The 22342-nt window shown below is 53.2% G+C and overlaps 15 non-coding genes and 1 pseudogene across 15 annotated transcripts; all 16 read right to left on the minus strand.

Moving 5' to 3' along the window:
* Positions 1 to 521: 521 nt before the first annotated feature.
* Positions 522 to 640, minus strand: LOC126155709 (5S ribosomal RNA). Its single transcript, XR_007533152.1, has one exon. It is a non-coding gene; the product is annotated as a 5S ribosomal RNA (ribosomal RNA).
* Positions 641 to 7774: 7134 nt separating this feature from the next.
* LOC126155426 (5S ribosomal RNA) lies at positions 7775 to 7894 on the minus strand (annotated as a pseudogene).
* Positions 7895 to 8743: 849 nt separating this feature from the next.
* LOC126155710 (5S ribosomal RNA) lies at positions 8744 to 8862 on the minus strand. The gene has a single exon (XR_007533153.1). It is a non-coding gene; the product is annotated as a 5S ribosomal RNA (ribosomal RNA).
* Positions 8863 to 9699: 837 nt separating this feature from the next.
* Positions 9700 to 9818, minus strand: LOC126155193 (5S ribosomal RNA). Its single transcript, XR_007532701.1, has one exon. It is a non-coding gene; the product is annotated as a 5S ribosomal RNA (ribosomal RNA).
* Positions 9819 to 10669: 851 nt separating this feature from the next.
* On the minus strand, positions 10670 to 10788 carry LOC126154664 (5S ribosomal RNA). Its single transcript, XR_007532207.1, has one exon. It is a non-coding gene; the product is annotated as a 5S ribosomal RNA (ribosomal RNA).
* An 843-nt stretch (positions 10789 to 11631) lies between these two features.
* On the minus strand, positions 11632 to 11750 carry LOC126155712 (5S ribosomal RNA). Its single transcript, XR_007533155.1, has one exon. It is a non-coding gene; the product is annotated as a 5S ribosomal RNA (ribosomal RNA).
* An 841-nt stretch (positions 11751 to 12591) lies between these two features.
* LOC126154681 (5S ribosomal RNA) lies at positions 12592 to 12710 on the minus strand. Its single transcript, XR_007532223.1, has one exon. It is a non-coding gene; the product is annotated as a 5S ribosomal RNA (ribosomal RNA).
* Positions 12711 to 13536: 826 nt separating this feature from the next.
* Positions 13537 to 13655, minus strand: LOC126155713 (5S ribosomal RNA). Its single transcript, XR_007533156.1, has one exon. It is a non-coding gene; the product is annotated as a 5S ribosomal RNA (ribosomal RNA).
* Positions 13656 to 14489: 834 nt separating this feature from the next.
* On the minus strand, positions 14490 to 14608 carry LOC126154970 (5S ribosomal RNA). The gene has a single exon (XR_007532493.1). It is a non-coding gene; the product is annotated as a 5S ribosomal RNA (ribosomal RNA).
* Positions 14609 to 15448: 840 nt separating this feature from the next.
* On the minus strand, positions 15449 to 15567 carry LOC126154972 (5S ribosomal RNA). Its single transcript, XR_007532495.1, has one exon. It is a non-coding gene; the product is annotated as a 5S ribosomal RNA (ribosomal RNA).
* An 835-nt stretch (positions 15568 to 16402) lies between these two features.
* LOC126154973 (5S ribosomal RNA) lies at positions 16403 to 16521 on the minus strand. The gene has a single exon (XR_007532496.1). It is a non-coding gene; the product is annotated as a 5S ribosomal RNA (ribosomal RNA).
* Positions 16522 to 17356: 835 nt separating this feature from the next.
* LOC126154974 (5S ribosomal RNA) lies at positions 17357 to 17475 on the minus strand. Its single transcript, XR_007532497.1, has one exon. It is a non-coding gene; the product is annotated as a 5S ribosomal RNA (ribosomal RNA).
* Positions 17476 to 18310: 835 nt separating this feature from the next.
* On the minus strand, positions 18311 to 18429 carry LOC126154975 (5S ribosomal RNA). The gene has a single exon (XR_007532498.1). It is a non-coding gene; the product is annotated as a 5S ribosomal RNA (ribosomal RNA).
* Positions 18430 to 19268: 839 nt separating this feature from the next.
* Positions 19269 to 19387, minus strand: LOC126155714 (5S ribosomal RNA). Its single transcript, XR_007533157.1, has one exon. It is a non-coding gene; the product is annotated as a 5S ribosomal RNA (ribosomal RNA).
* An 835-nt stretch (positions 19388 to 20222) lies between these two features.
* Positions 20223 to 20341, minus strand: LOC126155026 (5S ribosomal RNA). The gene has a single exon (XR_007532546.1). It is a non-coding gene; the product is annotated as a 5S ribosomal RNA (ribosomal RNA).
* An 840-nt stretch (positions 20342 to 21181) lies between these two features.
* LOC126155339 (5S ribosomal RNA) lies at positions 21182 to 21300 on the minus strand. The gene has a single exon (XR_007532838.1). It is a non-coding gene; the product is annotated as a 5S ribosomal RNA (ribosomal RNA).
* Between the last annotated feature and the right edge of the window lie 1042 nt (positions 21301 to 22342).

A 22342-nucleotide genomic window follows, 5' to 3' on the forward strand; every position in this document is an offset into this window, starting at 1 on the left:
GGAGGGCGCCACTGGTAGCGATGTGGGCTTCCTCGCCTCGCCTCGCCTCGCCTCACACCAGGTGTCTGCGTAGTTTGCAGTGCATTCGCACCATTCCTATCCCTGTCCCTGTCCCCGTCCCGACTTGTCCCGACTTTGCTCGACTGCCGCTCGCTGCCGCTCGGGTCGTGGTCCATATGACAGCGCAAGCACGACAAACGTCTGCGGGACGAGACGAGACGAGACGAGACGAGACGACTAAGGAATAAATTCGTGGTTACAAATCAAATTTGGAACTCTACACTCCTACACAACAATAGGCGGTGACGTATTTCAGAAATCACCTGCCGATTCGTACTGTTTTGTCGTTTTCAAAGTCTTCTTGGCAAACTTGGTTAGCACATTCTCCCTCAAACTGAGTTAATTACTGCATTTTCGTACCATTACAGTAGTTTAAAAGGCTTAAGGAAGCATCTTTGTCACAACAGAAAGTTAGTTTGAAAATTGGGCTGGCGACATAACAAAAAAAAAAAAAGGAAGGGAGCCAACAGCACCCGGGTTTCCCAGGCGGTCACCCATCCAAGTACTAGCCGGGCCCGATGATGCTTAACTTCGGTGATCGGACGAGAACCGGTGTATTCATCATGGTATGGCCGTTGGCGCTCATCTAATGTAGGAGCACGGCAGAATTCGCGTTCGGCTTTTCTCCCAACACACAAAATGTTAGTTTTCGGCCGCATTTGACGAAAGCGCTTCCTTCCGCAACCGCCAGTTCCTCGAGGACGGCGCGGGGAGGCGCGCCCGGCGTCCCAGCAGAGCGACGGCCGAATTGGCGGGCGCACCGCCGCGTGTGTGAGACGCACTGCTGCTCGTTGCACCCCCTGTCATTCGCTCTGCGCGTGCAGCCTTCGACACTAGCGGAGGACGCATCTTGTCCCTGGTGTTCAGCGGAGGGCCTGTGCGGGGTGTGGCAGTGTCGTGCTGGAGGGACCACTGGTAGCGATGTGGGCTTCCTCGCCTCGCCTCGCTTCGCCTCGCCTCGCCTCACACCAGGTGTCTGCGTAGTTTGCAGTGCATTCGCACCATTCCTATCCCTGTCCCTGTCCCGGTCCCGACTTGTCCCGACTTTGCTCCACTGCCGCTCGCTGCCGCTCGGGTCGTGGTCCATATGACAGCGCAAGCACGACAAACGTCTGCGGGACGAGACGAGACGAGACGAGACGAGACGAGACGACTAAGGAATAAATTCGTGGTTACAAATCAAATTTGGAACTCTACACTCCTACACAACAATAGGCGGTGACGTATTTCAGAAATCACCTGCCGATTCGTACTGTTTTGTCGTTTTCAAAGTCTTCTTGGCAAACTTGGTTAGCACATTCTCCCTCAAACTGAGTTAATTACTGCATTTTCGTACCATTACAGTAGTTTAAAAGGCTTAAGGAAGCATCTTTGTCACAACAGAAAGTTAGTTTGAAAATTGGGCTGGCGACATAACAAAAAAAAAAAAAAGGAAGGGAGCCAACAGCACCTTTTTTTTTTTTTTTTTTTTTTTTTTTTTTTTTTTTTTTTTTTTTTTTTTTTTTTTTTTTACGGGCCTCCCAACTCCCCTTATAGCCCGGCCTTATCGCTCTCCACAATACGCCTTCTTCGGCGAGCTTCTCAGCTATAAAACGATGCTGTTGGTAGTGCTGGTTGAAGAACGGAGAGGGGGCGTAATAGGTGCTCCTTCTCGCTGGTCGCAGATGGTATGCGCCGGATGGAGCGAGAAAGGGTCCTCGTCTGATGACGTAGGAACGGCACGTTCATCGAAGGGGAACGCAAAACTCAACAACGTTGAAAATAATGAGAAGTAAGTAAAGAAAACCAAACGGAAATGTTCTTCCATAAATCAGCGGTAAGAATTCTACCGACCAAATGTGGGGGAAAGAAAACGAAGAAGAATGAGTGCGCAACAAAAGAGCAATTCGCAAACCTGCGTCAAAAAATAAATAAGGCCCGGGAGGTCCCTCTAACAAAGTATGGAAAGCAAAGTAAAGTAACATATCCGCTTCTCGCCGTTACTTGTGGTGAAGAAAAAAAAAAAAAAAAAAAAAAAAAAATGAAATGAAGAACGGAAAGGAGACGTATGCCCTAAATTGAACGGAAGTAGGAAAAGAAACAAACCGCCACATTTCTACAGGCGGTAAAGAACAACATAAAAATCAAAAGATGGTGTTCGATCGCAGCACCAAGACACGAAAACCATGCAGAAAGTAAACAACCAAAAAGGCAGGGCATTGCTTTCACACACAAGATTGGTAGCGAAACGACAAAGTCACACAAAAAATTGGAACACAAAGGATTAACAGAAACAAAACTTCCGACGTGACACTTGTAAGGGAGTCACGTAGCTCCGGAGATCGTAAAAACAAGAAACAAGAAACAAGAAACTGTCACAGTTCGTCATCATTATGATGGTCAAGGTGAGTCCAAATACAAAAAAAAAAAAAAAAAAAAAAAAAAAAAAAAAAAAAAAAAAAAAAAACGTGTCCAAAAATTTCTCTTCCAGTGTTCGTTCCCTTATATCACAGTCACAGGAATAGTTATATAATTATACACACATTGAGATAAGTCACTGTTAAGGAGGGGTCATGATCGAGTGGAATGCATGTGACAAAGCCACGTGCAGAAAGTTTGCGAACGTCGCGGAATAGGTTCTTCTGGCGCGTTCTTCATTGTGGAAAGTCCATAGACGGGTGAGAAAAGTCACAACATCGGTAATTTTGAGACTAAATATGGCATGAATAGTGTGTCCATATAACCAGATGGTGGCATTCCGCTTGGTGGACGGGTAAGGCTTCCACTGAGGCACTAGCGCGTCCGTCACAGTAACCTGCCTGACAGTCACTCTATTTAGGAGACGAATCATATCCCGCGCACAGTACCAGACGTCCCGGAACCTGGAGCAGTCGAAGCGATGCTCGATGTCGTCCGGGACTCCGCATGCCTCGCACTGGCTGGATCGGATGAGGTTTATTGAGTGGAGCTTGCAGTTGGTGGCAACAGTGCGGTTGACCACCCTGTACCACGTGGCCCTCACGTCAGCTGGTATGACGCGTGAACTGATGTTCGTCCACACGGCGCTCCAATCATATTGCGGCAGACGGAGCTCCCACTTATTGGGCGGTGGTCGTCCGCGGATGACATCCGCAATGTCGCCGACCGCATGGCCGCGTACGTCGTGGAGACTGACGTAGCTATGCGTAAGGTAGTAACGGCGCACGTGGGAGATAGAGAACGGGATGCTGGTGACGTAAACCGGGGCGGTGACAGAACGTGGCCGGTGCTGGTGAAAGAGAACCGCCGTGGGGCTGCCTAAACCTTTGCCAATTAAAACGTTGGTCCGTTTATAAAATAGTGCCTCACATTTAGCGTTAAAATCGACAAGTCCTAGACCACCTTCCGAAGGTTTCAGGGTGCATGTGGCCATGGCGACCTTAAAAACATCGCCTTTCCACAAAAACCAATAAAATGCATGCCTGATGGACCGTGCGATCTGCTTTGGTACCGGCAAGATCTGCGCCAGGTACCACGCCCTTGCCAGAATGGTTGTATTAATAAGCGCAACTTTGTCCGCCAGTGCCAAGTTGCGCGGCGCATGAACCTTTACCACGGCGCGCACTTTATATAGAGTGGACCGCCAATTGAGAGCTTGCATCTGTTGTAAGTTATCCGACAGTGTCACGCCGAGCACCTTAGACTGGCGTTTGACGCAGTACCAGTGCCGGTATTCAGTACGCATGCGCTCCGTCAACGGGAGGAGAACCGTCTTACGCGGATTGACTACGGCGCCTGTCGCCCGTTCGTATTGCTGCAGGACGCCATATAGGCGGTCGATGTCGTCTGCCCGTTCGATGAAGACGCCCAAGTCATCGGCATAGGCGCGACACACAAGCCGGTCGTCGCCCACGCGAATCCCTCTACAAGTGCGGCCAATGGTACGGAGGAGCGGGTCCAGGGCGATCGCAAACAGTGCCATAGATAGGGGGCAACCCTGTCGGACCGAGCGGCTAATGTGGATCTTGGCGCTGGCGATACCATTTACGATAACGCGCGACGTGGCACTACGTAATATATTACTTATCATGGCGGTGAACTTGGTCCCGAAACCCATGCGAGTCATCAATTTGCTAAGGTAAAAGTGACTGACACGATCGAACGCTGTTTTAAAATCGACTAACAAAATTCCGGCATAGCGAAGCCTGCTACTTCTCGCGTGGCCGATGCAATCCCTGTAAGCTAAAACAGCGTCAAAAATATTGCGATCCCGAATAGCACACGACTGCGAGTCATCTAAAACTTTTCCCAGAACTTGCTTAAGTCTATTGGCAATGCACCTGGCCATTATTTTGTAATCCGAATTGAGAAGTGTAATAGGGCGCACATTTTCTACACTCGGCGTCGCAGTCGATTTTGGAATGAGAACGATACGTCCTTCTTCAAAGTCCTCCGGGATTGCCGCGCCGTTTCGGATGTCATTAGCTATTTCCGTTAAAAGTTCACTAAAAGAGTCTAAAAATGTTAGATAAAACTCCGCTGGGATGCCGTCTTTCCCGGGGGATTTCCCGGTCTGACTGCCTTTAACGGCATCCTCTATATCATCCGCGGTATAAACTGCATTAAGATTGAGTCTATCTCGTCGCGTTAAAAGATGCGGCACGTGACTTAAAAGATCATTGATTGCGGCGGCATCGACAGCAGTGTCGGTAAAAAGTGAAGTAAAATACTGATACAATTCCGCCTGAATCGCTTGGTGGTCCGTGGTTCCGATCCCGGCGGCGAGCGTCCACGTGTTGAGCCGTAACTTTGCGCGGCGGTACCTCTCCCTACGGAGGTGGTACGCAGAGACCGTCTCGCCGGGCACGGCGCCCACAGGCTGGCTCCGCCGCACCGTCCCCTCACATTTCTGCCGCAAATCCCGCAGCAACTTTGCTTTAAATTCGCGCAGGGTGGGCAACAGTTCCGGCTGCGCAGTAACGCGCTGCGCGAGCTCACGCAAACACTGGCGGTAGAAGTCAGCCGTAGCCCGGCGCCACCGTGCCGCCTCGCGACTAAAATCAATTAAAAATTTTCTGACCGCCGGTTTGGCCACCGTGGTCCACCAGTAAATAGCGGTGGAACCGACCGGTCGGCACCGCACAAGGTTGTGCCACATAGTTAAAAAACTCGTTTTAAAAGAGGGATCATTTAAAATTCTGCAGTTTAATTTCCACACAGATTTAAGTGACGAACGTGGGCACATGCCTAAATTTAACTGACAAATGTAACTACAATGGTCAGAAAAAATCACCGGTTGCACCTCTGCAGTGACAACGGCATGTGCAAGCTGTGGCGAGACGTAAATTCTGTCTAAACGACTATGTCCGGTAGCATAAAAATACGTAAATTCTGTACGGTGGGGGTTGAGAACCCGCCACGTGTCTCGCAGCTGTAAACCAGTAACCAACGTCTTCAATTCGTCACACCGGTTTGGCTGTGGTTCCTGATCGCGATCGTCAATTACACCATTAAAATCACCCCCGAGGATAAAATTATCTCTATTTTGATATAAAACCTGGCACAGTTCATGAGCATAAAAATTATTCCGCGCAGGTTTGTTGCCAGAGTGCGCGTAAACATTAACAAATGCGTAGCCATTAATTTCACAAACTATGACCCGCCCATTTGGTAAGCATTCTATATTTTGCACCTCAATGTCCGATCGGACTAAAATAACAGTGCCTGTGCTGTCATCCGCGATGATATTATCATACGCAGTGAACTCGTTAAAATCACGGATAAAAGATAATGCTTCAGCGGTCACCTCTTGTAAAAAAGCTACCTGACAACCACTGTCAGTTAAAAAATTATGCAGCGCGATCGCTTTGTGATGGCTACGCATTTTATTAACGTTGGCCGTGAGGACCGTGAACTGATTACCAGCAACCATAAAAGAAGAAAACAAAGAAAACACAGATAAAACAGTGAAAACACTCACAAGATAAAACGTTAAAATACAAATACGACTCAGCATGGGTTATCGTCGACCTGCTTAAAAGACGGAATGCCACACTTGAAGTAATTGGAAATTAATCATCAGGCGGCTCATCACCCCACGCCCCCGGTCGGGTAACAGGTGGGGACGCCCCCGCGACAGACATCGTGGACAAGTCGCTACGAGATTGCGCTACTACAGCGTCCTGTGTAACAGGGCGCACGCTCGTAACCGGAGGCGTATCTTTCACGGCAGGTTGTGGAACCGATTCACTGGGAGGGAGCGCGTCCGATTGGTGGATGACCGATTGCAGATGCCGGACCACTTCGGCCCTGTGCGCTTCCGAGCCCGCAGCCTGGCCGCCGCCAGCACCGCTGCCGTCCGCTCTCGCGCCTACAGCTGATCGGGTCACGTGAGCGGCCGCGCCGGGCCGAACCTCCGCGCTTCCGCGCTGCCCCCCCTTACGCCGCTGCCGTTTTGGCTTCCCTTGAGAGAGCGGCCTCCTAACAGGTGACGGACTACGCTCCCGTCTCGTGGACGACCGTCTAGAATCGGTCGAGGAACTTCTACTTCTGTCGCGCCTATCGTTGTCGGGGTCACTACGCGACCGAACCGACGCACCGACAGAAGAAGACGAGTCTTGTCTGTCGAGAGGGGGGGCAGTGTCCACGTGTGCACGGCTTGCCGTGACGACATGCGACACTTCCGTCACCTGAGCGGGCGGGACAAAAACTGCACGGTCCACGTTCTCTAAAGACACAGATTGATCTACCGCCACCACACTGTGACTGACCGTGGGGGTGGGTGTCGTTTCAGAGACCAGTTCTGGTAATGGTTCTACGGCCGCTAGGGCGGCAACGGCCGGGGCGGGTTCGGGTCCTGTGACGGGTGTTGTGGCACGCGCGTCTGTCTCTGTTAAGGCTACCGCGTTTAACATTACGGAACCACTATCAATCTGCATGGTCTCCGGAACAGTGGCAGGGGACGCGTCCATATCTGCCGGAATATCGACACGGCGAGCCGCCGGCGGGGGGGCGCCTAAGGCGACCGCCACCCAATTCATAGGTTCGCTACCATGTTCACCCAGAGGCAGTTGTAAAGGACCCTTACGCCGTGGACAATTTTGGCGAAAGTGATCCGGTCGATTACAGAAAGAACACGTTTGCGGCTGCCCACTGTACGTAACAAATGCACGGTGCCCAGACATGTAAACAAATGATGGCACATGCTTTCGCACAATCATTCGTACACTTCGCACTCCATTTTCACATTGTATGGGGTACGCGGCAGACCATTTTTCTTTAACAACGGAAAGCACGGTGCCGTAAGGGCCGAGAAGTCGCGAAATGGTATCGTTTTTTACTTCGAAAGGCAGATTAAACACCCTGACAGTTCGTATGCCAAAACCAGCGTTCGTCACTTTAACGTCACTCACGGTTTGATTATCGTGCTTAAACTGCCGCACACCATCATTTACGTTAACAACTGTATCACATAGTTCCGAACTACTTAACTTCAAAAACACTGAATTTAAAAAGGTGTCCAATTGAAGTCCGAAAATGTCACTAGCCGGGATTTTCAAATCGTTCAGGATCCAATGATGAATTTCGAAAGCGGTCGGACGAGGTACCGATCGGCTAAATTCGCACTGAATATTATTGTTCCTATCTTCACTTTCCATCATGGTCAGTACGTACCGTTAAAGAAGCAAAGCAAGCAAGTCGCCTCGCGAACACCACACGCTGCGGCGCGCAGAACGTAAACACCACGGGCCGGCGGAGCGCAGAGCACCGAGGTGTTGCCTGGCGGGCAGCCAGACAAGTACTAGCCGGGCCCGATGATGCTTAACTTCGGTGATCGGACGAGAACCGGTGTATTCATCATGGTATGGCCGTTGGCGCTCATCTAATGTAGGAGCACGGCAGAATTCGCGTTCGGCTTTTCTCCCAACACACAAAATGTTAGTTTTCGGCAGCATTTGACGATAGCGCTTCCTACCGCAACCGCCAGTTCCTCGAGGACGGCGCGGGGAGGCGCGCCCGGCGTCCCAGCAGAGCGACGGCCGAATTGGCGGGCGCACCGCCGCGTGTGTGAGACGCACTGCTGCTCGTTGCACCCCCTGTCATTCGCTGGGCGCGTGCAGCCTTCGACACTAGCGGAGGACGCATCTTGTCCCTGGTGTTCAGCGGAGGGCCTGTGCGGGGTGTGGCAGTGTCGTGCTGGAGGGCGCCACTGGTACCGATGTGGGCTTCCTCGCCTCGCCTCGCCTCGCCTCACACCAGGTGTCTGCGTAGTTTGCAGTGCATTCGCACCATTCCTATCCCTGTCCCTGTCCCCGTCCCGACTTGTCCCGACTTTGCTCGACTGCCGCACGCTGCCGCTCGGGTCGTGGTCCATATGACAGCGCAAGCACGACAAACGTCTGCGGGACGAGACGAGACGAGACGAGACGAGACGAGACGACTAAGGAATAAATTCGTGGTTACAAATCAAATTTGGAACTCTACACTCCTACACAACAATAGGCGGTGACGTATTTCAGAAATCACCTGCCGATTCGTACTGTTTTGTCGTTTTCAAAGTCTTCTTGGCAAACTTGGTTAGCACATTCTCCCTCAAACTGAGTTAATTACTGCATTTTCGTACCATTACAGTAGTTTAAAAGGCTTAAGGAAGCATCTTTGTCACAACAGAAAGTTAGTTTGAAAATTGGGCTGGCGACATAACAAAAAAAAAAAAAAGGAAGGGAGCCAACAGCACCCGGGTTTCCCAGGCGGTCACCCATCCAAGTACTAGCCGGGCCCGATGATGCTTAACTTCGGTGATCGGACGAGAACCGGTGTATTCATCATGGTATGGCCGTTGGCGCTCATCTAATGTAGGAGCACGGCAGAATTCGCGTTCGGCTTTTCTCCCAACACACAAAATGTTAGTTTTCGGCCGCATTTGACGAAAGCGCTTCCTTCCGCAACCGCCAGTTCCTCGAGGACGGCGCGGGGAGGCGCGCCCGGCGTCCCAGCAGAGCGACGGCCGAATTGGCGGGCGCACCGCCGCGTGTGTGAGACGCACTGCTGCTCGTTGCACCCCCTGTCATTCGCTCTGCGCGTGCAGCCTTCGACACTAGCGGAGGACGCATCTTGTCCCTGGTGTTCAGCGGAGGGCCTGTGCGGGGTGTGGCAGTGTCGTGCTGGAGGGCGCCACTGGTAGCGATGTGGGCTTCCTCGCCTCGCCTCGCCTCACACCAGGTGTCTGCGTAGTTTGCAGTGCATTCGCAACATTCCTATCCCTGTCCCTGTCCCCGTCCCGACTTGTCCCGACTTTGCTCGACTGCCGCTCGCTGCCGCTCGGGTCGTGGTCCATATGACAGCGCAAGCACGACAAACGTCTGCGGGACGAGACGAGACGAGACGAGACGAGACGACTAAGGAATAAATTCGTGGTTACAAATCAAATTTAGAACTCTACACTCCTACACAACAATAGGCGGTGACGTATTTCAGAAATCACCTGCCGATTCGTACTGTTTTGTCGTTTTCAAAGTCTTCTTGGCAAACTTGGTTAGCACATTCTCCCTCAAACTGAGTTAATTACTTCATTTTCGTACCATTACAGTAGTTTAAAAGGCTTAAGGAAGCATCTTTGTCACAACAGAAAGTTAGTTTGAAAATTGGGCTGGCGACATAACAAAAAAAAAAAAGGAAGGAAGCCAACAGCACCCGGGTTTCCCAGGCGGTCACCCATCCAAGTACTAGCCGGGCCCGATTATGCTTAACTACGATGATCGGACGAGAACCGGTGTATTCATCATGGTATGGCCGTTGGCGCTCATCTAATGTAGGAGCACGGCAGAATTCGCGTTCGGCTTTTCTCCCAACACACAAAATGTTAGTTTTCGGCCGCATTTGACGATAGCGCTTCCTTCCGCAACCGCCAGTTCCTCGAGGACGGCGCGGGGAGGCGCGCCCGGCGTCCCAGCAGAGCGACGGCCGAATTGGCGGGCGCACCGCCGCGTGTGTGAGACGCACTGCTGCTCGTTGCACCCTCTGTCATTCGCTGGGCGCGTGCAGCCTTCGACACTAGCGGAGGACGCATCTTGTCCCTGGTGTTCAGCGGAGGGCCTGTGCGGGGTGTGGCAGTGTCGTGCTGGAGGGACCACTGGTAGCGATGTGGGCTTCCTCGCCTCGCCTCGCTTCGCCTCGCCTCGCCTCACACCAGGTGTCTGCGTAGTTTGCAGTGCATTCGCACCATTCCTATCCCTGTCCCTGTCCCGGTCCCGACTTGTCCCGACTTTGCTCCACTGCCGCTCGCTGCCGCTCGGGTCGTGGTCCATATGACAGCGCAAGCACGACAAACGTCTGCGGGACGAGACGAGACGAGACGAGACGTGACGACTAAGGAATAAATTCGTGGTTACAAATCAAATTTGGAACTCTACACTCCTACACAACAATAGGCGGTGACGTATTTCAGAAATCACCTGCCGATTCGTACTGTTTTGTCGTTTTCAAAGTCTTCTTGGCAAACTTGGTTAGCACATTCTCCCTCAAACTGAGTTAATTACTGCATTTTCGTACCATTACAGTAGTTTAAAAGGCTTAAGGAAGCATCTTTGTCACAACAGAAAGTTAGTTTGAAAATTGGGCTGGCGACATAACAAAAAAAAAAAAGGAAGGGAGCCAACAGCACCCGGGTTTCCCAGGCGGTCACCCATCCAAGTACTAGCCGGGACCGATGATGCTTAACTTCGGTGATCGGACGAGAACCGGTGTATTCATCATGGTATGGCCGTTGGCGCTCATCTAATGTAGGAGCACGGCAGAATTCGCGTTCGGCTTTTCTCCCAACACACAAAATGTTAGTTTTCGGCCGCATTTGACGAAAGCGCTTCCTTCCGCAACCGCCAGTTCCTCGAGGACGGCGCGGGGAGGCGCGCCCGGCGTCCCAGCAGAGCGACGGCCGAATTGGCGGGCGCACCGCCGCGTGTGTGAGACGCACTGCTGCTCGTTGCACCCCCTGTCATTCGCTCTGCGCGTGCAGCCTTCGACACTAGCGGAGGACGCATCTTGTCCCTGGTGTTCAGCGGAGGGCCTGTGCGGGGTGTGGCAGTGTCGTGCTGGAGGGCGCCACTGGTAGCGATGTGGGCTTCCTCGCCTCGCCTCGCCTCGCCTCACACCAGGTGTCTGCGTAGTTTACAGTGCATTCGCACCATTCCTATCCCTGTCCCTGTCCCCGTCCCGACTTGTCCCGACTTTGCTCGACTGCCGCTCGCTGCCGCTCGGGTCGTGGTCCATATGACAGCGCAAGCACGACAAACGTCTGCGGGACGAGACGAGACGAGACGAGAAGAGACGACTAAGGAATAAATTCGTGGTTACAAATCAAATTTAGAACTCTACACTCCTACACAACAATAGGCGGTGACGTATTTCAGAAATCACCTGCCGATTCGTACTGTTTTGTCGTTTTCAAAGTCTTCTTGGCAAACTTGGTTAGCACATTCTCCCTCAAACTGAGTTAATTACTGCATTTTCGTACCATTACAGTAGTTTAAAAGGCTTAAGGAAGCATCTTTGTCACAACAGAAAGTTAGTTTGAAAATTGGGCTGGCGACATAACAAAAAAAAAAAAAGGAAGGGAGCCAACAGCACCCGGGTTTCCCAGGCGGTCACCCATCCAAGTACTAGCCGGGCCCGATGATGCTTAACTTCGGTGATCGGACGAGAACCGGTGTATTCATCATGGTATGGCCGTTGGCGTTCATCTAATGTAGGAGCACGGCAGAATTCGCGTTCGGCTTTTCTCCCAACACACAAAATGTTAGTTTTCGGCCGCATTTGACGAAAGCGCTTCCTTCCGCAACCGCCAGTTCCTCGAGGACGGCGCGGGGAGGCGCGCCCGGCGTCCCAGCAGAGCGACGGCCGAATTGGCGGGCGCACCGCCGCGTGTGTGAGACGCACTGCTGCTCGTTGCACCCCCTGTCATTCGCTGGGCGCGTGCAGCCTTCGACACTAGCGGAGGACGCATCTTGTCCCTGGTGTTCAGCGGAGGGCCTGTGCGGGGTGTGGCAGTGTCTTGCTGGAGGGCGCCACTGGTAGCGATGTGGGCTTCCTCGCCTCGCCTCGCCTCGCCTCACACCAGGTGTCTGCGTAGTTTGCAGTGCATTCGCACCATTCCTATCCCTGTCCCTGTCCCCGTCCCGACTTGTCCCGACTTTGCTCGACTGCCGCTCGCTGCCGCTCGGGTCGTGGTCCATATGACAGCGCAAGCACGACAAACGTCTGCGGGACGAGACGAGACGAGACGAGACGAGACGACTAAGGAATAAATTCGTGGTTACAAATCAAATTTAGAACTCTACACTCCTACACAACAATAGGCGGTGACGTATTTCAGAAATCACCTGCCGATTCGTAGTGTTTTGTCGTTTTCAAAGTCTTCTTGGCAAACTTGGTTAGCACATTCTCCCTCAAACTGAGTTAATTACTGCATTTTCGTACCATTACAGTAGTTTAAAAGGCTTAAGGAAGCATCTTTGTCACAACAGAAAGTTAGTTTGAAAATTGGGCTGGCGACATAACAAAAAAAAAAAGGAAGGAAGCCAACAGCACCCGGGTTTCCCAGGCGGTCACCCATCCAAGTACTAGCCGGGCCCGATGATGCTTAACATCGGTGATCGGACGAGAACCGGTGTATTCATCATGGTATGGCCGTTGGCGCTCATCTAATGTAGGAGCACGGCAGAATTCGCGTTCGGCTTTTCTCCCAACACACAAAATGTTAGTTTTCGGCCGCATTTGACGATAGCGCTTCCTTCCGCAACCGCCAGTTCCTCGAGGACGGCGCGGGGAGGCGCGCCCGGCGTCCCAGCAGAGCGACGGCCGAATTGGCGGGCGCACCGCCGCGTGTGTGAGACGCACTGCTGCTCGTTGCACCCCCTGTCATTCGCTGGGCGCGTGCAGCCTTCGACACTAGCGGAGGACGCATCTTGTCCCTGGTGTTCAGCGGAGGGCCTGTGCGGGGTGTGGCAGTGTCGTGCTGGAGGGCGCCACTGGTAGCGATGTGGGCTTCCTCGCCTCGCCTCGCCTCACACCAGGTGTCTGCGTAGTTTGCAGTGCATTCGCACCATTCCTATCCCTGTCCCTGTCCCCGTCCCGACTTGTCCCGACTTTGCTCGACTGCCGCTCGCTGCCGCTCGGGTCGTGGTCCATATGACAGCGCAAGCACGACAAACGTCTGCGGGACGAGACGAGACGAGACGACTAAGGAATAAATTCGTGGTTACAAATCAAATTTGGAACTCTACACTCCTACACAACAATAGGCGGTGACGTATTTCAGAAATCACCTGCCGATTCGTACTGTTTTGTCGTTTTCAAAGTCTTCTTGGCAAACTTGGTTAGCACATTCTCCCTCAAACTGAGTTAATTACTGCATTTTCGTACCATTACAGTAGTTTAAAAGGCTTAAGGAAGCATCTTTGTCACAACAGAAAGTTAGTTTGAAAATTGGGCTGGCGACATAACAAAAAAAAAAAGGAAGGGAGCCAACAGCACCCGGGTTTCCCAGGCGGTCACCCATCCAAGTACTAGCCGGGCCCGATGATGCTTAACTTCGGTGATCGGACGAGAACCGGTGTATTCATCATGGTATGGCCGTTGGCGCTCATCTAATGTAGGAGCACGGCAGAATTCGCGTTCGGCTTTTCTCCCAACACACAAAATGTTAGTTTTCGGCCGCATTTGACGAAAGCGCTTCCTTCCGCAACCGCCAGTTCCTCGAGGACGGCGCGGGGAGGCGCGCCCGGCGTCCCAGCAGAGCGACGGCCGAATTGGCGGGCGCACCGCCGCGTGTGTGAGACGCACTGCTGCTCGTTGCACCCCCTGTCATTCGCTGGGCGCGTGCAGCCTTCGACACTAGCGGAGGACGCATCTTGTCCCTGGTGTTCAGCGGAGGGCCTGTGCGGGGTGTGGCAGTGTCGTGCTGGAGGGCGCCACTGGTAGCGATGTGGGCTTCCTCGCCTCGCCTCGCCTCACACCAGGTGTCTGCGTAGTTTGCAGTGCATTCGCACCATTCCTATCCCTGTCCCTGTCCCCGTCCCGACTTGTCCCGACTTTGCTCGACTGCCGCTCGCTGCCGCTCGGGTCGTGGTCCATATGACAGCGCAAGCACGACAAACGTCTGCGGGACGAGACGAGACGAGACGAGACGAGACGAATAAGGAATAAATTCGTGGTTACAAATCAAATTTGGAACTCTACACTCCTACACAACAATAGGCGGTGACGTATTTCAGAAATCACCTGCCGATTCGTACTGTTTTGTCGCTTTCAAAGTCTTCTTGGCAAACTTGGTTAGCACATCCTCCCTCTAACTGAGTTACTTACTGCATTTTCGTACCATTACAGTAGTTTAAAAGGCTTAAGGAAGCATCTTTGTCACAACAGAAAGTTAGTTTGAAAATTGGGCTGGCGACATAACAAAAAAAAAGGAAGGAAGCCTACAGCACCCGGGTTTCCCAGGCGGTCACCCATCCAAGTACTAGCCGGGCCCGATGATGCTTAACTTCGGTGATCGGACGAGAACCGGTGTATTCATCATGGTATGGCCGTTCGCGCTCAACTAATGTAGGAGCACGGCAGAATTCGCGTTCGGCTTTTTTCCCAACACACAAAATGTTAGTTTTCGGCCGCATTTGACGATAGCGCTTCCTTCCGCAACCGCCAGTTCCTCGAGGACGGCGCGGGGAGGCGCGCCCGGCGTCCCAGCAGAGCGACGGCCGAATTGGCGGGCGCACCGCCGCGTGTGTGAGACGCACTGCTGCTCGTTGCACCCCCTGTCATTCGCTGGGCGCGTGCAGCCTTCGACACTAGCGGAGGACGCATCTTGTCCCTGGTGTTCAGCGGAGGGCCTGTGCGGGGTGTGGCAGTGTCGTGCTGGAGGGCGCCACTGGTAGCGATGTGGGCTTCCTCGCCTCGCCTCGCCTCGCCTCACACCAGGTGTCTGCGTAGTTTGCAGTGCATTCGCACCATTCCTATCCCTGTCCCTGTCCCCGTCCCGACTTGTCCCGACTTTGCTCGACTGCCGCTCGCTGCCGCTCGGGTCGTGGTCCATATGACAGCGCAAGCACGACAAACGTCTGCGGGACGAGACGAGACGAGACGAGACGAGACGACTAAGGAATAAATTCGTGGTTACAAATCAAATTTGGAACTCTACACTCCTACACAACAATAGGCGGTGACGTATTTCAGAAATCACCTGCCGATTCGTACTGTTTTGTCGTTTTCAAAGTCTTCTTGGCAAACTTGGTTAGCACATTCTCCCTCAAACTGAGTTACTTACTGCATTTACGTACCATTACAGTAGTTTAAAAGGCTTAAGGAAGCATCTTTGTCACAACAGAAAGTTAGTTTGAAAATTGGGCTGGCGACATAACAAAAAAAAAAGGAAGGAAGCCTACAGCACCCGGGTTTCCCAGGCGGTCACCCATCCAAGTACTAGCCGGGCCCGATGATGCTTAACTTCGGTGATCGGACGAGAACCGGTGTATTCATCATGGTATGGCCGTTCGCGCTCAACTAATGTAGGAGCACGGCAGAATTCGCGTTCGGCTTTTCTCCCAACACACAAAATGTTAGTTTTCGGCCGCATTTGACGATAGCGCTTCCTTCCGCAACCGCCAGTTCCTCGAGGACGGCGCGGGGAGGCGCGCCCGGCGTCCCAGCAGAGCGACGGCCGAATTGGCGGGCGCACCGCCGCGTGTGTGAGACGCACTGCTGCTCGTTGCACCCCCTGTCATTCGCTGGGCGCGTGCAGCCTTCGACACTAGCGGAGGACGCATCTTGTCCCTGGTGTTCAGCGGAGGGCCTGTGCGGGGTGTGGCAGTGTCGTGCTGGAGGGCGCCACTGGTAGCGATGTGGGCTTCCTCGCCTCGCCTCGCCTCACACCAGGTGTCTGCGTAGTTTGCAGTGCATTCGCACCATTCCTATCCCTGTCCCTGTCCCCGTCCCGACTTGTCCCGACTTTGCTCCACTGCCGCTCGCTGCCGCTCGGGTCGTGGTCCATATGACAGCGCAAGCACGACAAACGTCTGCGGGACGAGACGAGACGAGACGAGACGAGACGACTAAGGAATAAATTCGTGGTTACAAATCAAATTTGGAACTCTACACTCCTACACAACAATAGGCGGTGACGTATTTCAGAAATCACCTGCCGATTCGTACTGTTTTGTCGTTTTCAAAGTCTTCTTGGCAAACTTGGTTAGCACATTCTCCCTCAAACTGAGTTACTTACTGCATTTACGTACCATTACAGTAGTTTAAAAGGCTTAAGGAAGCATCTTTGTCACAACAGAAAGTTAGTTTGAAAATTGGGCTGGCGACATAACAAAAAAAAAAGGAAGGAAGCCTACAGCACCCGGGTTTCCCAGGCGGTCACCCATCCAAGTACTAGCCGGGCCCGATGATGCTTAACTTCGGTGATCGGACGAGAACCGGTGTATTCATCATGGTATGGCCGTTCGCGCTCAACTAATGTAGGAGCACGGCAGAATTCGCGTTCGGCTTTTCTCCCAACACACAAAATGTTAGTTTTCGGCCGCATTTGACGATAGCGCTTCCTTCCGCAACCGCCAGTTCCTCGAGGACGGCGCGGGGAGGCGCGCCCGGCGTCCCAGCAGAGCGACGGCCGAATTGGCGGGCGCACCGCCGCGTGTGTGAGACGCACTGCTGCTCGTTGCACCCCCTGTCATTCGCTGGGCGCGTGCAGCCTTCGACACTAGCGGAGGACGCATCTTGTCCCTGGTGTTCAGCGGAGGGCCTGTGCGGGGTGTGGCAGTGTCGTGCTGGAGGGCGCCACTGGTAGCGATGTGGGCTTCCTCGCCTCGCCTCGCCTCACACCAGGTGTCTGCGTAGTTTGCAGTGCATTCGCACCATTCCTATCCCTGTCCCTGTCCCCGTCCCGACTTGTCCCGACTTTGCTCCACTGCCGCTCGCTGCCGCTCGGGTCGTGGTCCATATGACAGCGCAAGCACGACAAACGTCTGCGGGACGAGACGAGACGAGACGAGACGAGACGACTAAGGAATAAATTCGTGGTTACAAATCAAATTTGGAACTCTACACTCCTACACAACAATAGGCGGTGACGTATTTCAGAAATCACCTGCCGATTCGTACTGTTTTGTCGTTTTCAAAGTCTTCTTGGCAAACTTGGTTAGCACATTCTCCCTCAAACTGAGTTAATTACTGCATTTTCGTACCATTACAGTAGTTTAAAAGGCTTAAGGAAGCATCTTTGTCACAACAGAAAGTTAGTTTGAAAATTGGGCTGGCGACATAACAAAAAAAAAAGGAAGGAAGCCTACAGCACCCGGGTTTCCCAGGCGGTCACCCATCCAAGTACTAGCCGGGCCCGATGATGCTTAACTTCGGTGATCGGACGAGAACCGGTGTATTCATCATGGTATGGCCGTTCGCGCTCAACTAATGTAGGAGCACGGCAGAATTCGCGTTCGGCTTTTCTCCCAACACACAAAATGTTAGTTTTCGGCCGCATTTGACGATAGCGCTTCCTTCCGCAACCGCCAGTTCCTCGAGGACGGCGCGGGGAGGCGCGCCCGGCGTCCCAGCAGAGCGACGGCCGAATTGGCGGGCGCACCGCCGCGTGTGTGAGACGCACTGCTGCTCGTTGCACCCCCTGTCATTCGCTGGGCGCGTGCAGCCTTCGACACTAGCGGAGGACGCATCTTGTCCCTGGTGTTCAGCGGAGGGCCTGTGCGGGGTGTGGCAGTGTCGTGCTGGAGGGCGCCACTGGTAGCGATGTGGGCTTCCTCGCCTCGCCTCGCCTCACACCAGGTGTCTGCGTAGTTTGCAGTGCATTCGCACCATTCCTATCCCTGTCCCTGTCCCCGTCCCGACTTGTCCCGACTTTGCTCCACTGCCGCTCGCTGCCGCTCGGGTCGTGGTCCATATGACAGCGCAAGCACGACAAACGTCTGCGGGACGAGACGAGACGAGACGAGACGAGACGACTAAGGAATAAATTCGTGGTTACAAATCAAATTTGGAACTCTACACTCCTACACAACAATAGGCGGTGACGTATTTCAGAAATCACCTGCCGATTCGTACTGTTTTGTCGTTTTCAAAGTCTTCTTGGCAAACTTGGTTAGCACATTCTCCCTCAAACTGAGTTACTTACTGCATTTACGTACCATTACAGTAGTTTAAAAGGCTTAAGGAAGCATCTTTGTCACAACAGAAAGTTAGTTTGAAAATTGGGCTGGCGACATAACAAAAAAAAAAGGAAGGAAGCCTACAGCACCCGGGTTTCCCAGGCGGTCACCCATCCAAGTACTAGCCGGGCCCGATGATGCTTAACTTCGGTGATCGGACGAGAACCGGTGTATTCATCATGGTATGGCCGTTCGCGCTCAACTAATGTAGGAGCACGGCAGAATTCGCGTTCGGCTTTTCTCCCAACACACAAAATGTTAGTTTTCGGCCGCATTTGACGATAGCGCTTCCTTCCGCAACCGCCAGTTCCTCGAGGACGGCGCGGGGAGGCGCGCCCGGCGTCCCAGCAGAGCGACGGCCGAATTGGCGGGCGCACCGCCGCGTGTGTGAGACGCACTGCTGCTCGTTGCACCCCCTGTCATTCGCTGGGCGCGTGCAGCCTTCGACACTAGCGGAGGACGCATCTTGTCCCTGGTGTTCAGCGGAGGGCCTGTGCGGGGTGTGGCAGTGTCGTGCTGGAGGGCGCCACTGGTAGCGATGTGGGCTTCCTCGCCTCGCCTCGCCTCACACCAGGTATCTGCGTAGTTTGCAGTGCATTCGCACCATTCCTATCCCTGTCCCTGTCCCCGTCCCGACTTGTCCCGACTTTGCTCCACTGCCGCTCGCTGCCGCTCGGGTCGTGGTCCATATGACAGCGCAAGCACGACAAACGTCTGCGGGACGAGACGAGACGAGACGAGACGAGACGACTAAGGAATAAATTCGTGGTTACAAATCAAATTTGGAACTCTACACTCCTACACAACAATAGGCGGTGACGTATTTCAGAAATCACCTGCCGATTCGTACTGTTTTGTCGTTTTCAAAGTCTTCTTGGCAAACTTGGTTAGCACATTCTCCCTCAAACTGAGTTAATTACTGCATTTTCGTACCATTACAGTAGTTTAAAAGGCTTAAGGAAGCATCTTTGTCACAACAGAAAGTTAGTTTGAAAATTGGGCTGGCGACATAACAAAAAAAAAAAAAAGGAAGGGAGCCAACAGCACCCGGGTTTCCCAGGCGGTCACCCATCCAAGTACTAGCCGGGCCCGATGATGCTTAACTTCGGTGATCGGACGAGAACCGGTGTATTCATCATGGTATGGCCGTTGGCGCTCATCTAATGTAGGAGCACGGCAGAATTCGCGTTCGGCTTTTCTCCCAACACACAAAATGTTAGTTTTCGGCCGCATTTGACGAAAGCGCTTCCTTCCGCAACCGCCAGTTCCTCGAGGACGGCGCGGGGAGGCGCGCCCGGCGTCCCAGCAGAGCGACGGCCGAATTGGCGGGCGCACCGCCGCGTGTGTGAGACGCACTGCTGCTCGTTGCACCCCCTGTCATTCGCTGGGCGCGTGCAGCCTTCGACACTAGCGGAGGACGCATCTTGTCCCTGGTGTTCAGCGGAGGGCCTGTGCGGGGTGTGGCAGTGTCGTGCTGGAGGGCGCCACTGGTAGCGATGTGGGCTTCCTCGCCTCGCCTCGCCTCACACCAGGTGTCTGCGTAGTTTGCAGTGCATTCGCACCATTCCTATCCCTGTCCCTGTCCCCGTCCCGACTTGTCCCGACTTTGCTCGACTGCCGCTCGCTGCCGCTCGGGTCGTGGTCCATATGACAGCGCAAGCACGACAAACGTCTGCGGGACGAGACGAGACGAGACGAGACGAGACGACTAAGGAATAAATTCGTGGTTACAAATCAAATTTGGAACTCTACACTCCTACACAACAATAGGCGGTGACGTATTTCAGAAATCACCTGCCGATTCGTACTGTTTTGTCGCTTTCAAAGTCTTCTTGGCAAACTTGGTTAGCACATTCTCCCTCTAACTGAGTTACTTACTGCATTTTCGTACCATTACAGTAGTTTAAAAGGCTTAAGGAAGCATCTTTGTCACAACAGAAAGTTAGTTTGAAAATTGGGCTGGCGACATAACAAAAAAAAAAGGAAGGAAGCCTACAGCAACCGGGTTTCCCAGGCGGTCACCCATCCAAGTACTAGCCGGGCCCGATGATGCTTAACTTCGGTGATCGGACGAGAACCGGTGTATTCATCATGGTATGGCCGTTCGCGCTCAACTAATGTAGGAGCACGGCAGAATTCGCGTTCGGCTTTTCTCCCAACACACAAAATGTTAGTTTTCGGCCGCATTTGACGATAGCGCTTCCTTCCGCAACCGCTAGTTCCTCGAGGACGGCGCGGGGAGGCGCGCCCGGCGTCCCAGCAGAGCGACGGCCGAATTGGCGGGCGCACCGCCGCGTGTGTGAGACGCACTGCTGCTCGTTGCACCCCCTGTCATTCGCTGGGCGCGTGCAGCCATCGACACTAGCGGAGGACGCATCTTGTCCCTGGTGTTCAGCGGAGGGCCTGTGCGGGGTGTGGCAGTGTCGTGCTGGAGGGCGCCACTGGTAGCGATGTGGGCTTCCTCGCCTCGCCTCGCCTCGCCTCACACCAGGTGTCTGCGTAGTTTGCAGTGCATTCGCACCATTCCTATCCCTGTCCCTGTCCCCGTCCCGACTTGTCCCGACTTTGCTCGACTGCCGCTCGCTGCCGCTCGGGTCGTGGTCCATATGACAGCGCAAGCACGACAAACGTCTGCGGGACGAGACGAGACGAGACGAGACGAGACGACTAAGGAATAAATTCGTGGTTACAAATCAAATTTGGAACTCTACACTCCTACACAACAATAGGCGGTGACGTATTTCAGAAATCACCTGCCGATTCGTACTGTTTTGTCGTTTTCAAAGTCTTCTTGGCAAACTTGGTTAGCACATTCTCCCTCAAACTGAGTTACTTACTGCATTTACGTACCATTACAGTAGTTTAAAAGGCTTAAGGAAGCATCTTTGTCACAACAGAAAGTTAGTTTGAAAATTGGGCTGGCGACATAACAAAAAAAAAAGGAAGGAAGCCTACAGCACCCGGGTTTCCCAGGCGGTCACCCATCCAAGTACTAGCCGGGCCCGATGATGCTTAACTTCGGTGATAGGACGAGAACCGGTGTATTCATCATGGTATGGCCGTTCGCGCTCAACTAATGTAGGAGCACGGCAGAATTCGCGTTCGGCTTTTCTCCCAACGCACAAAATGTTAGTTTTCGGCCGCATTTGACGATAGCGCTTCCTTCCGCAACCGCCAGTTCCTCGAGGACGGCGCGGGGAGGCGCGCCCGGCGTCCCAGCAGAGCGACGGCCGAATTGGCGGGCGCACCGCCGCGTGTGTGAGACGCACTGCTGCTCGTTGCACCCCCTGTCATTCGCTGGGCGCGTGCAGCCTTCGACACTAGCGGAGGACGCATCTTGTCCCTGGTGTTCAGCGGAAGGCCTGTGCGGGGTGTGGCAGTGTCGTGCTGGAGGGCCCACTGGTAGCGATGTGGGCTTCTTCGCCTCGCCTCGCCACACACCAGGTGTCTGCGTAGTTTGCAGTGCATTCGCACCATTCCTATCCCTGTCCCTGTCCCCGTCCCGACTTGTCCCGACTTTGCTCGACTGCCGCTCGCTGCCGCTCGGGTCGTGGTCCATATGACAGCGCAAGCACGACAAACGTCTGCGGGACGAGACGAGACGAGACGAGACGACTAAGGAATAAATTCGTGGTTACAAATCAAATTTGGAACTCTACATTCCAACACAACAATAGGCGGTGACGTATTTCAGAAATCACCTGGCGACATAACAAAAAAAAAAACGGGAAGGGAGCCAACAGCACCCGGGTTTCCCCAGGCGGTCACCCATCCAAGTACTAGCCGGGCCCGGCACGAGAACGGTTGGTTTTTTTTTATTTATTTATTTATTTAGTTACTTTTCGGAATTTAGCACTGCTGCGTAACAGTAGGCTCTGGCGCATTTCAAGAACACATCTGTCGATTGGTAGTGTTTTGTCATTTTCAACGAGTTCCTAGCACTCTTCCTTCGCGCATTCTTACTCAAACCGAGTTCATTACCGTAATTTCGTATCTTACGTTTAATACAGTACTTTAAAATGCTTGTGGAAGCATCTTTGTCGACACCTGAAAGTTATTATGAAAAGAGGCCTGGCAGGTGTAGCGACGTAAAAATGAAAAAATGAGAA

The sequence above is a fragment of the Schistocerca cancellata genome, unplaced genomic scaffold, assembly GCF_023864275.1.
Source record: "Schistocerca cancellata isolate TAMUIC-IGC-003103 unplaced genomic scaffold, iqSchCanc2.1 HiC_scaffold_1100, whole genome shotgun sequence".
Taxonomy (NCBI): Eukaryota; Metazoa; Arthropoda; class Insecta; order Orthoptera; family Acrididae; genus Schistocerca; species Schistocerca cancellata.